Genomic DNA, 18431 nt, shown 5'->3' on the forward strand with positions numbered 1-18431 from the left:
CTTGTTGACTTAGTTAATATATCAAGAATTGTGGTTAATAAGTGGAAGATTTTTCTTAGGTCAAGAGATAAGATTAACAAGAATCAGAATATCAGACTATTAAGAATTAGAATGTTTTGTTTGTTGAGCTGTTTTATCTAATGATTTTGGCCACAAATAAATTGAACTGAATTGACTAGGTGGCATTCAACCTTTCTTCACTATTGTTCTTTCCATTTGAACAATGACTAAGATAGCTGATGCTTTTGGTCCCCTTGAAAGATTGTTAAATAAAATAAATTGATTCCTTTATAAAGCCCTGTCCACTCATCCTAGCCTCCTAAAAGATCCCTAGATTCCTTGGGAGATTTTTCTATCAAATCCTGAATATATGCTGAATTATGTTGAATATATATACAGGAAGGAGTAGAATTCCTCCTAAAGACCTACCCTCTAGATATGTTCAGTATTATCTCCCTGGTAACTTTTGGACAATCATTATCAGTTTTTTCTAGCTCTGCAACAAGTTTGCTGTTAGGATTATAAAACGAGGGGAGTTTCATGATTATGCTTCCTTGGATTTATAAAGGCAAATAAAAAAGAATGAATATATGACACACGAAAGACCTCTGTGCAGGGAGACATAATCCTATTCTGTACATAGATATTCTCAGTGGTCTTCCAGATATGAGTATTAGAACCAACAAGCATCACCCATCTTTCCAATCTTCATAAATTAAAAGCATATTTAGTAATTATTGACCATAAATTAACTTTTCCCAAGACCATATTTAATATTTTGAGGAGAAAGCGTACTTTCCACTTCCTTTCTCTTCCTGTCCTTCCCCCTCAGATTTGGAAAAAAAAAAGGCAACAAGAGTCTTACCTGCATATATAGTGCACAGTCCTCAGAACGATTTCTGGTGTGTCATGTTCTGAACGGCTAAAGGTAAGCACAGTCGTACTTTGAATGAACAAAGGTTGAATTAAAAGATGATTTATTTAACAGGGCTTCACTGCACGCATTCCTTGATAATCAGTTTTTCATTACTTTTACCTAAGCAGTACTGACCTTTTCCTGGCAACTTGGATCCTTCCCTAATAGTTCAGAGATCATTACAAACATTTCCATTATTACATGGATTTCTGCTGAGAAATACCTGAACAACAGTCAGCCCTCCAGGATAGATAGATAGATAGATAGATAGATAGATAGATAGATAGATAGATAGATAGATGCAGAACTTGCCTTAGGTAAAGGTAAAGGTTCCCCCGCACATGCGTGCTAGTCGTTTCCAACTCTAGGGGCCGGTGCTCATCTCCGTTTCAAAGCCGAAGAGCCAGCGCTTGTCCGAGGACGTCTCCGTGGTCATGTGGCCGGCATGACTAGACGCCAAAGGCGCACGGAACGCTGTTGCCTTCCCACCGTAGTGGTCCCTATTCTTCTACTTGCATTTTTACGTGCTTTCGAACTGCTAGGTTGGCAGAAGCTGGGACGAGTAACAGGCGCTCACTCTGTTATGCGGCACTCGGGATTCGACCCGCCAAACTGCCGACCTTCTGATCGACAAGCTCAGCGTCCTAACCCACTAAGCCACCGCGTCCCTTAGAACTTGCCTTAGACCTGAGTAAAAAATCAAAAAGCATCTTAAAGAAATATAAAACTTTAACCCCAACACAAAATACCCATCAAATCTGAGTCTTTGGCCTGCTCATCAAATACCTTTCGCACATATTTATGATGATCCAAGCTACAATATGTCAATCTGTCACGGCTTGTGAGATTGAAATAGAGTATGTTCAAGTGACACCCTACAAAATTGAGATGAAAGGATAGATGGGAAAAATGGGAAGATAAATAGATATATCATTAACTTTGAATATGTAAATATTATGATTTGGCACACACACACGCACACACTAATGGTCTCATCACTGAAAATTATAATATTTGGATTTTCAAAGTTTAGACTATATAAAATTAGAAAAGCAATTATTGTTTAATTAGCACGTCCAGTAATATTTTAAAATGCTCATTATAAAAAGAGCTTTTCTGTACCTTGCAAGTCTAAGGCACCCTGCAAATGTCTCAGCTGGAAATCCCCCATTCAGCTTTGAGAACAAATTGCTGCCAGATAAATCCACATCTACCCTGACCAGTGGTGAGATTCAAATATGTGAACAACTGGTTTTCTATGTGGATGTTGTTTCCAGAAGTCCATTCTAGGCTTGGGCAACAAAAAATTAGCTACCAGTTTTGCTGAAATGGTGTGAACTGACTAAATCCCACCACTGACCCTAACTCTCTTCACTTGCTTTCAACCAAAGCCATTGACCTAATTCTCATGAAGTACTTGTCAATATTTAAGGCTTATACAGTCCAGACTCAAACAGGGTTAATAGGATAACCTCTCCACAAAGAACTCTGGGAAAAAGAGTCTTTAGATGAATTGCTAACCACATCATGGTTAGATTAACATACAGCATTCAACTTCCAGGTTAAGTTAGGTCACCATTTTCCTGTCTTCTATATCCTTCTTTCTTTGAGTGCAAATAAACTACACAGTTTTTTTCAGATAATTGGCAGCTCTCCCTTCAAATACTTTGTTCCATTGTTATTAACAGAGAGTTCTTAATCCCTTACCAACTTAAATTGGTACAAACCAATATAAATCTGCATTGCGACTTGATTCCGTTACATCTGGGCAGGAGCATTGATGCTTAACTTCTTGAAAATACCAGTCAGATTTGCCTTCTTGCTTTTTTGTCAGTTCAGGGATTGCTTTTGGTGCCTGGCAGAATTCCTTATTTTAGTCTGAGATATCAGAGAAGAAATGCAAAATGTCAGGTGAAGACTTCTGCTTTGTAAGCAGGCATATACATAGAATGAAGGCTATTGCTAAGCACATTTGATTTGTGCTTAGATTGTAAGCCACCCTGAGTCTTCGGAGAAGGGCAGGATATAAATGGGATTAAAATAAAAAAATAAAAAAAATACTAGGAATGTCTTTGCCATGACATTTGCCATGACATTTCTATTTATTTTTTTGATAGACTGATCACAAATAGTTCCCTGAAAACACCATCCTGATTTATTTAATTGCAGTCCTAATCTCAAAAATTGTTGGAAAATTCTTATTTTAGACAGTGAGCATAGTCAGTCCTTCAGTTATGCCAGTAGTGGGATTCAGCCAGTTCTCATCAGTTCAACAGAACCAGTAGCTACTTTTTTGTTGCCCAGGCCCAGAATGGACTTCTGGAAGCGGCATCGACACAAAGAACTGATTGTTGACATATTTGAATCCCACCACTGAGTTATACCCTCATGATATTATTATTAAGATTAAATTTCACAAAATGAGTAAAAAAGAGCTCAGTGACATGGACCACAGTGAAACTTGCACTGGGCTGCCTTATGTGGCTAAGAATAAGTTTAAGCCATTTCTCTATGTCTGTCTGTGTCTGTATCTCTGCCTGGGTTTTGAATAGAAGATAAAAACTAACCCGAATTAATATAAAGTAGAGAAAAAGGGACAAAGGAAGGCAAAAAGAAAAAAAGACAAAAATGCAGAAAAAAGAAATAAAAGAAATAAAAAGAAATAATTTCTGATTTTCTTTGCAGCAAATATAAGTATAAAAATTACCTTTTACTTCATGGTTACAAAAAAGAAAAGTGACCTTTTTTCTAATCACCAAACCATAAATCAAAGGATTATTTTTTTTTTCTGTTTCATGCAAATTCCATAAGGGGTTTCCAGTCAGCAATAAACATAGATGTGTCTTTTCTGTAATCAAGGAAGTCAGTTTGGCGATCTCTGCAAATTCCAGCATCTTCACGAACCATTCCTCTATTGTGTGCAATGCTGAGTCTTTCCATTTTTGAGCATACCAGTATAATAATCTCGTTCCTGAAATCCTAGTCTAAGCCTGTTTCTTACTGAACCAAGCAACAAGCCTTTAGTTTTTAGCAGAACTGATTAGGGAGCATAATAAGGAAAAAGCCAAGGATTTTAGTACTGAGGAAACACTATCTAGTTTCCAAGAATTTGTGTTTATTTGGAAAATAGAAAGGGGCATGTTTTTTTGCTTTCCAATCAGCAGTAATCTTGTTCAAATGTATTGCACTCTCTTCTCTGAATAAACTAATTTTGTCTGTTTTATTAACATTTAAGAGAATTCAAGTAATCTTCTAGTTGTTCTAAAAGGGCCATCAATATTGTAGTGGTATGGTTACTTGCGCTACTAGATCAAAATCTCATTGTACATATATTTCAAAAAAAGTTCTAAGGGGAAAAAAATTAAGTCTGTAAGCTTGCCATTCATTCTATATTTCAAACAACTGGTCTTTATTTAGATTCTAAATGTAATGTGGGTTTTTTTGTTAATAGAGAAACACAGTTAGGTTCTCTTTTTTGGCTTTGGAGGTCTGCAGTGTAAAAAAAAACCATGGCAACATACCATCTGTTTTCACACTATGAGTCAAAATTCTTATTTCTTCTTCTTATTAAATTATGATATAATTATGATGGCATAGGATTAAATTTAAGCTTTTGATGAGGAACACTATTTAAATCAGTTGGTTATTAATTCACATTAATTTTAAAATGACTTAGTTATGACTGGGATGTCTGAATGGAGTCAACTGAATAATTAGTTAAATTTAATAAGTTCTAGATCATTCTTCTAAGTTTACTGACATATGTTATTTTATTAACTATTTAGAGTTCTTCAGTGAGATCCCATCCTGCTGTTGAAGAATCTTTCTTATGTTTATATTATGCAGCTAAAAAGAGGAAAAATTGACACTGATGAAGACTGAATCTTGAAATTCAGACACAATAAGGCCATGTATTATTAGTTGCTAGGACCTAACAGTGAGCAAAGGCTAGGGACTGTACATCTTGTTTGCAAGCCTAGAAGTATCTAGTTGGCCAATGTGGGAAAATGATGCTGGACTGGACAAGACCTTAATGTGACTGGGTACCTTTTCCATTCTTCTCTTTCCATTCTCTATAATACACAATGTGTTTCTGTTTTGTACAAATTAACCTACAAAATAAACAATACATTGATTGCTTATCACAGTGCAGATCTTGTTATGCTCCATTTGTAACCTTTCCATGTTTGCCCATCTCTTTTTTTCATTTGACCACACTACTCAAGGTAGGAAAGAATAAAAGATGCACAATGACTTGTCATGTGGTTTTAAAATTGCTTCTATCTTACAAACTCTTTTTTATCTCTGCTAAGGTCTCTCAATTACAAGTGATTTCTATACAATTAAAAATAGAAGGTTATTGATTTACTGTTTCATTTCTAATGCAAATATTACAGTTCTGCTATCAGCAAAACTAAATATGTCAGGATGAATATGTGAAACTATACCTAACAGTGAGACTAGAAATGAGCATTCTTTGTTCTTGCAAAAGGAAGTTAATCCTTAAAGTTTATAAACTGAAACTATGTGGTAGGATTTATCTGCTCAATCTCTGAGATAACAGTTTTCCAAATAACCCTCAAGAAATTATCTGTAATTTATTTATTGTTGTTTGTTAGATATGCTAACCCAGAATATCAGCCAAGATATATTAGCTTCACTTACTGGAAAGTATAGCTTCACTTGCTGATAAAGGATAGCCTGGTAGTGCTTAGTGAAAAGGCATGAATTTTCTTATCTTAAAACAAAAAGCCCATCCCAGGTTGCTTCAAATTTTTGGCTAAGTGAAGCTTTCATATTGCTCATATTTATAATTTAGGGTTGCTTGTGCTATTTGAGTTAATTGTACCACTTCAATGATTTAATAAGGGACGCGGTGGCTCAGTGGGTTAGGACGCTGAGCTTGTCGATCAGAAGGTCGGCAGTTTGGCGGGTCGAATCCCGAGTGCCGTGTAACAGAGTGAGCGCCTGTTACTCGTCCCGGCTTCTGCCAACCTAGCAGTTCGAAAGCACGTAAAAATGCAAGTAGAAAAATAGGGACCACTACGGTGGGAAGGCAACAGCGCTCCGTGCGCCTTTGGCGTCTAGTCATGCCGCCCACATGACTACGGAGACGTCCTCGGACAAGCGCTGTCTCTTCGGCTTGGAAACGGAGATGAGCACCGGCCCCTAGAGTTGGAAACGACTAGCATGCATGTGCGGGGGAACCTTTACCTTTTAATGATTTAATGCTTTAACTTTCGTTAGGTAGTATTTATAAATGAAACCCAAGCATTAAAATATTTATTTAGTTTTAATATGAACCATTCTTCCTAAATGTTTAGACAATAATGATGCTACAACTCATTTAAAATCATTTTGACTTATACAAATTTAAGAAGTACACATGCATTGTTAGTGCCCTGATAGCACATGTTCTAACTCTTCTAGATGTCTAAGCAGAATAGGAAATCACTGAGTTTATATCTTAGATTTTACTGTATAAAATTAAGTAACCTTAATTCAATTCAGCATTAATTTAGAGTCATTTTCTGAATGTGTGATATTCAAGGATGAGGATAGCCAAGCCTGTTTGAAATGTTAGTGGCTCTTGTGACCACAAAGTTTGAGTACCCCTATTTTATGGTGGTGTTTTGGATCATTTTATTTTTGCTGAAATAATGGCAGTTTAAAAAGACACATTAGTATGTACTGATTATTAACTACTTTGATATTTCTCATTTTGAAGGACTAACACGGCAAACTATTATTGGAACCAGTGAAATTAAATAAGGACTTTTAGAGTTTATGTGGTAATAGAAAAATGAAGTTTTTCAGAATGTAGCATTTGCTTTCTAGCAGTTTTTTTTGTCTTTGTGGTTTTTTTTTTAACTTGTCTGTTTCTGAAATAGAATCTGTCATTTTGTTTTAAACTGGTCCTTTTTATGGTAATGAAAAAAAAATCTCAGCAGTTGATAGTGCTTGCTTGATAATTGTATTCACATCTGGAAGGCGTCACTTAATCTGATTAATCTGAACCAGTATCTGTGAGAAATTTTATTTTTTTCCTAATTTTATTTTATAATTTTCATGGTCTTATAAAAAAAATGTCTGTATATCGAGGCATTTTTTTGCATATTAGGTTATGTATTGATTTGTATATTTATACACCAGATTCTTTGACATCTTAATTGTTTTATATATAATTGGATAATATTTCATAAGTATTTTTGCAATGTTTTGTGAGAGAACAAAGGCTACAAGAAAAAAAGGCGAAAGAAAAAAATCCCATTTCCTTCAGATATATTCCCCTTTTCTTTTTCTTTTTCCTATTTCTATCCCAGAAGAAAATACGCAACAATAAAGCAGTTCTGCCTACTAAGATGATAATTATGAAATAGTTATGGTTAGATTGTAGCTAAGTTTGATTCTATAACTAAAGTACCTGTACTGTTAAAAGTTCTAATACATTTAGAATATAGGTTAATCACACTACTTGGTTGCCTTTGCTGATTCCTATGTGGCTTTGCAGCCTACTGCTTTTTTTGTCCCCCAGAAAAATGCAGATAAGATTACAGTTTTAATTATTGTGCTGTCAGTTTTACCATGCTCTGAGAAGCCATATCCTGGCTTCAAAAATCTGGATGACCAGTAGATGGAAGCAGAGGGACACTGAAATGTATAAAACTATATTGTTATTTAGTGGTTAGCTGGATATTTAGCAGTTCAGTTAAGGCAGTCATTATATTATTATTATTATTATTATTATTATTATTATTATTATTATTATTATTATTATTATTATTATTATTATTATTATTATTTATTGAATTTCTATACCGCCCTTCTCCCAAAGGACTCAGGGCGGTGTACAGGGCAATAAAATACAACGTACAAAAGTTAAAAGTAAAAGTAAATTAATTTAGCCCTAACAATAAATAGTTAAAAATAAACCCAAACCCTTAGTCAAGGCCGGCCTGTTCAAACAACCAGGTCTTCAGATCACGGTGGAAAGAGCGAAGGTTGGGAGCCATCCGGAGCTCAACAGGCAATTGATTCCAAAGGGCTGGCGCGCCCACAGAGAATGCTCTCCACCTGGGGGCTGCCAGCCGGCAGTCCCTGACCAACGGCACCCTGAGGAGGCCCTCTCTGTCAGAGCACACAGGACGAAGGGAAGTTGACGCCGGCAGCAGGTGCTCCTGTAAGTAATCCGGACCCATGCCATTTAGGGCTTTATAGGTCATCACCAGCACCTTGAATCTCACCCGGAGGGCAACTGGAAGCCAATGCAGCTCGCGGAGAAGAGGTGTTACATGGGAGTATCGGGAAACCCCCATCACAACTCGCGAGGCCGCATTCTGTACCAGTTAAAGCCTCCAAGTGGTCCTCAAGGGCAGCCCCATGTAGAGAGCACTGCAGTAGTCTATCTGAGAGGTCACGAGCACATGGGTGACTGTACGCAGGGCATCCAGGTCCAGATAGGGCCGCAACTGGCGCACCAGGTGAACCTGGGCAAAAGCCCCCCTGGCCACAGCTCCTACGTGGTCTTCCAGACTGAGCTGTGAGTCAAGGAGGATACCCAAGTTGCGAGCCCTATCTTAGTTATGCATCCTTTAGAAATATAAAAGGAACTCTTTTAAAATGGGCATAAGCACTATTTCTTCACTTGAATGCCTTTATAGATACTATACAAGCTACTTGAGGATTTAGAATTAATTTGCTGAACTATATCTAATGGGTTTAAATGAGTATCGATCAATAATAGTTTAGTGTTATTATTCTCTGATTGCAGAATGGGAGGATTATTAAAAATATTATAAAAATGTGTAAAAAGTAAATTTGGGAAACTGATTCCACTTCTCATATTCTTGAATACTACTACATTCATGTTGGGGGCACTGAAGTACTTCTAGGTTGAAAGAATTGAACAGTGACATCACTGTTGCCTAGAGGACGTCCAGTTAGGGGCTCTTTTCATGTTCCTGTTAAATTGCCCACCACAGTGATACCCATTTATCTACTTGTGGTCACCAGCTTTCAAACTGCTAGGTTGGTAGGAGCTGGAGCATGTGACGGGAACCAACACCACCCCGCAGCAGTAACATGGTCTCAAATGCAAGCTTGCAAGTCATCAGCCCAACATTCTAACCTTATCAGCTACAGTGCTCTGAATAATAGCTTCCTTTTGCGATCAATCGGAAGTGTAGATCTGAAGGATCACAGGTGTGCCAAACTGTACTGTAAAAGTTTAGACAAATATTTAAAATAATGATAGATTTTGAACATTTGGAAATTCTATACAGATGCTTAATATTGTTCTATGCTGTTATGTGGTGAAATAAATTAGTGCTCTCTCTCTCTCTCTCTCTCTTTGTATTTTAAAATATAATATTTAACTGTATTCATTATATTTTAAAACAGAGGGAGAGCTATGCAAGCACTACCATGCAAGAGCTACAGAACATATTCAGATTCAGGAATCACATAGGACCATTTATTTATGGCAAATTCACATAGATACTGGAGAGACATCCCTGAAAAATATATAATAGTATTATGAGGGTTGAGTTTCATTACTATTTGGATCTCTATCCCCTCAGTAAAGGTAAGAATGGAGCCTGTTAAATTAATTTAACCAATAGACTTTTGAGATTCATCTTAAGAGCCTAGAGAAATACAATATTTGTTTCAGATATTGCAACTAATTAGTTTACATCAAATGGAAAATCAGCAAAGATTCCTTATCAGATTTTTCTGTTAATGGTAAATGACTGCTCCTTGCTCCCAGCTGGAGATGATATAAACAAAGTGACCAAAGTCTGTGTAAAGTCGAACAGATGAGTTGATTCAATCGCGGTAAATTTTATTACATTAGATGCACTCAAGGCAAAATGTGCTGTACATTTTTCATTACTGAAAACTGAACAAGGCCCCTGTCCAGACTGGGCTACAGCACATAAAAAAATAATTTTTAATTTTTCCCCACTCTACCTCACTGCTTCTTTTTTTTTTTTTTTTTTAAAAAGAAGAGATTCTTTAAAGAATATTATTTAATTTCAGGGTTTTGATGATAATTTATGGAGGCAGCAATGAAGACTTACATTTCTTCCTGCCTGTCTTAGGGCTCATCCTTATATTCTGCTAACTTTGACACTAAGATGCCCAGCTAATCTGAAGTTCTTTGTAAAGCCATCCATCCACCCCTCTCTCTATTGGTGACATTATTTGGTCATTTTTGGATATAGTGTAGATCTACCCTAGGGTGAAGCAGAGGTTCATGTCAACCTCTTGAGAAGATTATCTGTGCCAATGTCCATCATTCAGGCAAAAAGAGACTAAAAGCTAAAGTTCTGTGTGGAGAGAGTTTCCTCCTTTAAATTTCTGGGAGTCTACCTCTGTGAAGATCTGACCTGGAAAGTTAATACAACCCAGGTGGCTGGAAAGGCCCAACAGAGGCTTCACTTTCTCAGGGTCTTGTGGAAGAACAGGGTAGAACAACGGCTAATGACCCTCTTTTACCAGTCTACTATAGAGAGCGTCCTCTTGTATGGTATTGTGGTTTGGTATGCTGGTCTGACAGCCACGGATAGGAAAGTATTACAGAGGGTGGTGAGTACAACACAAGACATTGTGGGCTGTCCCCTGACACCACTGGATGACATCGCCAGGGCTTGTTGCCTTGGAAGAGTGAGGAAGATTCTCAGGGATGACTCACACCCTGGACAGTACAGTATCTCTTTACTCTCCTACCATTGGGTAGAAGATATAGGAGTATAGCCAGCCACACCAACAGGCTGAAAAACAGCTTTTATCTGTGGGCTGTTAGGCTTTTGAATGAGAAATAGCTTTTGTGAATTTTATGCAGAATTGACTTGGGAGGCCAGTGTGTGGTATAGTTGGTTCACATGGTGTAGTAAGATGGAGGGTTTGCTGTCACTGTGTGTTGGGGGGTGGGAGCACAAAGGGAGGCTCAGCTAATCTCAATGTACACATAGTTGTACTTTGACAATAAAGGTTCATTTCATTTCATCCTTGGCCCCTGCCCATGGTTGCCTAAGGCTGCTCCATTGTTAAATAAAGTACTTAGTGGTTGTTTTATCTACCAGGAAATGATGCTGGGTTGGAGGGAAAATACAGCTTGGAAGCCCACCAATTGCTGTCCTTACATCTTTCTACCTTGAAACTGTAAATACAATGCCAGTCAGCAGACTTATCAGTTGTATAGACCCAAGAATAAGGTACTGACTGTATGGAACTACATTCTGTGTGATTAATACAACACATCATTTAGCCTTCCTTAACTTGACTTCTGCAGACATCTATTTAAAGTATTTGTACAAATCTGCAATGCTTCCAGAATGGTTTATAAAATATGAAAAACAGGCAGTCCATATATTTAGGATTTCAGTCTAAAAAGCTTAGTATAGAAGCAAAAGATAGAAAAACAAAATAAGTTTATAGTTTCATCATTTCTATAATGGCCAATGAAGATGGAAATAATTGCTTAGGGAGGTTGCAGTCATTGCTCTCTGGCCATTATTTTAGGCACTGTGCTTTTCATCATTGGATAATTGCTTCCAATGCTTTTTATGAACAGAAAGAAGTCAAGGCCAGTTGTCATAGCAATAATGAAGAGCAAATTCTTGAGCTGATTGGTAGTTGTGGGAATTGTAGGTTAACATGTTGGATGGTGCCAAGTTGGAATAGCTGTTGTAATTTGACCCTCAAGTGGATCGTGCATTTAATAAATACAGAGCTATTCTCATGTCTGAGGAGAGAAACAGTATGTTAGTCCATTTTGTTAGCTTCTTTTCTGGCTAATAAAAATTATTAAAAGGCATAAGCTTTTATGAACTGATAAAGTGAGATGCAGCTCACGAAAGCTTATGTCATTTAATAGTATGTATTAGTCAGAAAGTGAAGAAGAACTAAAGAGCCTCTTGTTGCAGGTGAAGAAGGAGAGTGCAAAACTTGGGTTGAAACTTAACATTAAGAAAACCAAGATCATGGCATCTGGCCCTCTCAATTCCTGGCAAATAGATGGGGAAGAAATGGAGGTAGTGACAGATTTTATTTTCCTGGGCTCCAAGATCACTGCAGATGGGGACTGTAGCCAAGAAATTAAAAGACACTTGCTCCTGGGGAGGAAAGCCATGGCAAATCTAGACAGCACACTAAAAAGCAGAGACATCACCCTGTCAACAAAAGTGCGTATAGTCAAGGCTATGGTCTTCCCAGTTGCAACGTATGGCAGTGAAAGTTGGACCATAAGAAAGGCTGAGCGCCAAAGAATTGAGGCCTTTGAACTGTGGTGCTGGAGAAGACTCCTGCGAGTCCCTTGGACCGCAAGGCGATCAAACCGGTCAGTCCTAGAGGAGATCAATCCTGACTGCTCTTTAGAAGGCCAGATCCTGAAGCTAAAACTCAAGTACTTTGGCCACCTAATGAGAAGGAAGGACTCACTGGAGAAGAGCCTAATGCTGGGAAAGATTGAGGGCAATAGAAGAAGGGGACGACAGAGAATGAGGTGGCTGGATGGAGTCACTGAAGCAGTAGGCGTGAGCTTAAATGGACTCCAGAAGATGGTAGAGGACAGGAAGGCCTGGAGGAATGTTGTCCATAGGGTCGCGATGGGTCGGACACGACTTCGCAGCTAACAACAACAACAACAACAACATTAGTCAGAAAAAGTGTTCCTTGACTTCTTCTGAGACTTGATCTCAAGATTTTTATGCTGCTGGTTATATTTTTAGATTTGATGTACCAGTCCCCATGTTGAAGTACATAGGGACAGTTTGGCATTTTTAATGAGTGATCGTTCTTTATTCTTAATCTATATTTTTTTCTAAAGCAGTGGCTTTATCTTAAACAAAGCAAACATAGGATAAATAGTGCACCCTTGAGAATAGTCAGTACACAGAGAAAGACAATAGAATAGAGCCAAATGCTAAACATCCAGAATATAAGAAATGAATTCAGAAAGTGTTCTTTGCTGTTGGAGCACAACTTGTATTTAAAACCATTTCCCATCTTTCTTCCCCCTCTTTTTCTCTTCTTCTGGGATGTGGATTTCTTTTTGTAAGCTAAACGATAATATGGTATAGTATGACATGTATTGTTGCTCATCTGAGGTGGTATTTACTTGCTTTTAAGAACTGCTAAGGGTCAGATTATTTTTACTATGTCTTGATGCATAAAACCATAGAACTCAAAGGGGATATGCTTTGTTTTTCACATGATTATCTTTTTTTATCTATTTCACAGATAAGGAACAATTAGAAGAGAAAGTGCTATATGCATACCACCCTGAGCTTCATATTCTATGTTCTTTGAGGGATACTAAATGGCTTGGGTCCGGATTATTTGAGGGAAAACCTGCTGCCGGCATCAACTCCCCATCGTTGTGTGCTCTCCCGCAGGGAGGGCCTTCTTAGGGTACCGTTGGTGAAGGACTGCTGGCGGTTGACTCCCAGAGAGAGGGCCTTCTCTGTGGGTGCGCCTGCCCTTTGGAACCAACTTCCTATGGAACTTAGGACTGCCCCCGACCTCCGTTTGTTCTGCCGGGACCTTAAAACTTTGCTCTTTGAGCTGTCTGGCCTAGACTGAGGGGTTTTAATTGGGTTTTAAAGTTTTAATTTTTGGGCTTAAATTTAATTACCGTATATACTTGAGTATAAGCCGAATTTTTCAGCCCACTTTTTGGGCTGAAAAATTCCACTTCGGCTTATACTCCAGTCAACAAAAAAAACTTACCGAGGACTTGTGCGCGGCCGAGGCTTTGGTGCTTCCGGGATCGCGCGCACCTCTCCCAAGCCACCGCCGTCCGGAGACCTGACGAAGTTTGGGGAGGTGCGCGCGCAAACCTCCCCAAACGTCGGCAGGTCTCCGGACCTCCGCGCCCTGCCTGCCTGCTTCTTTCCGCTGCGGAACGAAGCAGCCTGAACGAAGCAGGCTGCTTCTTTCCGCTGCGGAAAGAAGCAGCCTGCCTGCTTATTTCCGCTGCGGAACGAAGCAGCGTGCCTGCTTCTTTCCACTGCGGAACGAAGCAGCCTGAACGAAGCAGCCTTCTTTCCGCAGCGGAAAGAAGCAGCCTTCTTTCCGCAGCGGAAAGAAGCAGCCTGCCTGCTTCTTTCCGCTGCGGAACAAAGCAGCCTGAACAAAGCAGCCTTCTTTCCGCAGCGGAAAGAAGCAGCCTTCTTTCCGCAGCGGAAAGAAGCAGCCTGCCTGCTTCTTTCCGCTGCGGAACAAAGCAGCCTGAACGAAGCAGGCTGCTCCTTTCCGCTGCGGAAAGAAGCAGCCTTCTTTCCGCAGCGGAAAGAAGCAGCGTGCCTGCTTCTTTCCGCTGCGGAACGAAGCAGCCTGAACGAAGCAGGCTGCTTCTTTCCACTGCGGAAAGAAGCAGCCTTCTTTCCGCAGCGGAAAGAAGCAGCCTGCCTGCTTCTTTCCGCTGCGGAACAAAGCAGCCTGCCTGCTTCTTTCCGCTGCGGAACGAAGCAGCCTGCCTGCTTCTTTCCGCTGCGGAACGAAGCAGCCTGAACGAAGCAGGCTGCTTCTTTCCGCTGCGGAAAGAAGCAGGCAGGCAAGGCACGGAGATCCGGAGACCTGCTGACGTTTGGGGAGGTTTGGGGAGGTGCCCAAACCTCCCCAAACGTCAGCAGGTCTCCGGATCTCCGTGCCTTGCCTGCCTGCTTCTTTCCGCAGCGGAAAGAAGCAGGCAGGCAAGGCACGGAGATCCAGAGACCTGCCGACGTTTGGGGAGGTTTGGGGAGGTGCGCGCGCACCTCCCCAAATCTCCCTAAACTTCGGCAGGTCTCCGGACGGCGGCGGCTTGGGAGAGGTGCGCGCGATCCTGGAAGCACCGAAGCCTTGGCCGCGCGCAAGTCCTCGGTAAGCTCCGGGCGGTCACTTGCTTCGCGTCTCCTGAGGGAAGGGGGGGCGACTGGAGCAGGCGTGTTTCCTCGCCTGCTGGGCGCCGCGATTTGCCCGGGGAACGCGTGGGCCCCGAATGGCAGCGTGGAGCGAGGAAGCGGACAGCCAGGGCTTCCCCGAGAGCCGCGGCCACACAGGGTATTCCTGTGTATTCAGGCTTGCAAAATGGCGGATCGAGCCTCTGCTGGCGGCGGAGGCTTGCAGAATGGCGGATCGGCTTATACTCGAGTCACGAACTTTTTCCAGTTTTTGGGGGTGAAAATGGGGGTCTCGGCTTATACTCGAGTCAGCTTATACTCAAGTATATACGGTACTTGTTTTAAATTTATTTTAACTTTTGTATTGTATGTTTTAATTGCCCTGTAAACCGCCCTGAGTCCTACGGGAATAGGGCGGTATAGAAGTCAAAATAATAAATAAATAATAAATAAATAAATACTTTGGGGGATGACTGGACACACCACATCTTAGATGAAAACCAGGATTAACTTCACCTCCCTAGCCTTTTAAAGTTGGCTTAGTCCCATAAAGATATCTATAGGATTCAATCCTTACAATGCCTATAGTTGTTCAAATACAAGAGTAGAATTCAGTCATTGTTTACCTCCAAAGGTTCTTGCACTTAGTGGACATGATGCACTGGTTTGGTTGGATGGAAAATTGCTGCTAAGCTTTAGGCTAAGATCCAAGTTCTCTTTCAGCAATGCTGGTATTGATTACCAATGTGTATTCCCAAGTAAAGCTCCAGGCAAGAATCAAGCAGGGTTGGTTACTTATCCTGGCTTGTGATTGGGGCAGCTGAATGTCCACTCTGTTTCTTGCTTGTTTCTGTTAAACTTGATATTTTTATTTATTTTATTTATTTTAATTCCATTTATATCCCGCCCTTCTCCGAAGACTCAGGGCGGCTTACAAGCTTTATTTATTTTAAAAAATAGTTTTTCCATGATGTCCTAATCCTAAAACATGGCATCAGGGATTTGGTTTTTGAAAAACACTGAGAGAACAGATAATTCAAGGGCTGCACTCAAGATATTCAAATTAATTATTGGTTGAGACTAAATGCAGATTCACCATTTCTGGTTGGCCCATAAAGTGGTAAAGGCCACCCACTGCTTCTTGAGTGCAGAAACAGATGATATCCTCCTCTTTCAAATCTCATCCCATTACAAATGCTCTGCACACCCAAAACCACATATTACAATACTTTAATTGAACAATTTATACTGATAGTTACAAAGTCCTATACTGCTTCTGGGCTATAAACAAAGAACAATCATTCCTGTTCCCACACTATGTTATGCTTTGAAATGCAAAACAATGATTTAAATTTTGGAAGACTATGACAATATTATGTTTTGTCATACCCTCTTGGAAACAAATAGTCAGAGCTGGCATTTTGGCATAAGATTTAGGAAACAAAATTTCATGGAGTGTAATTAACAGTTCTATTTGGCAGTCTTGGTTGGCAAACTAAATTTATCAACAGAAAGTCTAAGAGAGATTAAAAACAATGGCCATTAAAGTTCCCATATACACAGTTCTGTCTTTCTTAACTCTTTTGTGAGTCTGATTAGGAATTGCATCTTGAAAACAACAATTGCCTTTTGCTAAAATATTTTAAAAGTGTGCAGTATTCTTAGTGAATTTGAGTCAGCTTAGCTTAATTTACTTTCCACATTAAAACACTTCGTCATCAGTGAAACGTACTTTAATTCAGCATCAGAACCTGTTTCAAACTATGGCCCTCCTATTAATGACACTCTTAAAATACAGTTAATTTTAGAACAGTGCCACTACAAGGTCAAAAAATAGAAGGAAATTAAAGCCCTTAAATTATAGCCAGACTTAACCAATGTAAATCAGCCACAAACTCCTTAATTAGACATAAAGAGATAAATGCATGAATTAGCACTGTCAAGCAACTTATTAAGCTGTCAACATTTGCTAACCATAGATTCTATTTTAACCCAGTCACATTTTCTTCTGGACATTTTATCTGTAGCCATTCAGGTTTGGGAGCAAATAGTTTAGGCAAAATTAACATAAGTGCTGTATCTATAGCAATAATTGTTATGTCCCTTTAAAGAATTAAAGAAGTTTCGGATCTTATTCCTAATTTCTAGTCAGATTCACATATAATATAGTTTCTTATTTTTGTGAATACACCTATTGTGATTTGTAAATTATGATTTGTGGATTAGTACACTGTATGAATTCAGCTAGTTACAGCATATTCAATAAATCACAGATAAGCAAGCAATTATTATAAGATATGTGAATCAAGTTTCAATAATAAATTTTTTGCTTGTATGCAGGTAGCCACAAGTTCATATCTAAAATGCCAGTATCAGTGACTATGGTAAACTGTGATGTATCGTTTTCTCAGAGCTCATTAAGAGGTATGTCCCTGAGTGAGATAATAAGAAGCATACCTTAGGAATTTCATATCAGATGTCAAGGAAAACATTATCATATAATTAGTATGCCACTTAAAGCTTGACTGCTGTACTGATCCAGTTGTGCTACTGAAAGCTCCAGCCTCTCTAATAATTATGAGAAACAGGATCCAGATCAATGACACAGGTCTAAGGAAGACCCAGCTACTTAGTGATGTCTTAAAGATTCTGCATCCCTGCTGTATACTGATAGTACAGTGAAATACTCTGGTCCAATCTATTGCTGAAATGTAGTGCCATAACAAGGCAATTCATAATGCAGTGATATGGACCATCTACTTTGGCCAACTGATACCAGAAACATTGCTCCCCCCATCTAAATCTGTGGGAAGTTAAGGTTGTGGGGGAAGTTTGGTTTTTATTTCAGGGACTGTAGGCTTGCAGTGCCATATTTGTAAACCTCTGGCTACTGCATAATTTAGACAATTCTGTTCAGGTAGTTCTCTATACATAAAACATGGCCAAATACAGCCAGACCATACTCTAAATGACTTTTCTATAACTCAGCATCATATTGAAGAGATACTTCAGCCAAACTGTATATTTTTACCAAAAGCAATTGGTGAAAAATGTAGTGGTCAGGTTGCTATCAAGTGCAAAATGTAAGGTTCATCATGCGCTTGGGCTGAAAAATGTGTACTGGTTTGCATAATTTAAGGTTCTATAGTGTTGACTTTTGAAGTTTAGGTCTTGTCTGTTGAAGGTTCTATTCTCCTGGTATGAACAAGCCTGGTTATTTAGATCAACAGAAGAGACCTTACCATTTCTAGAAGCTCTTTTATTTGATTCTGAAAGAGGGATTATGAATACTTGTTTGGCTTGTTAAACAATTTTGAAAAGATATGGTATATTATTTGTAGAGCAGCTGTCTTTAAAAGTATGTCCCAATTAAATATATCTATTGTACAGAAATTGCATGCTCCCATTACATGATTTTTCACAATGATGAAATTCTTTTACCGTAGAATCTGCCATTAGGATTTTTTGTGGATTTCAGATAAATATGTTTGAAGTGTACTCTATTTTTAATACTGTATATATATTATCTTCATTAGGACATTTCTTCAGGATCCTCTGCCTAATTCTACCCACAACTGCTAACCTACTCAGACTCCCAGACCAGAGTATAAATTGTTCTAGGACTCAAT

The sequence above is a fragment of the Vipera berus genome, assembly GCF_964194415.1.
Source record: "Vipera berus genome assembly, chromosome: 4".
In the NCBI taxonomy this organism is placed as follows: Eukaryota; Metazoa; Chordata; class Lepidosauria; order Squamata; family Viperidae; genus Vipera; species Vipera berus.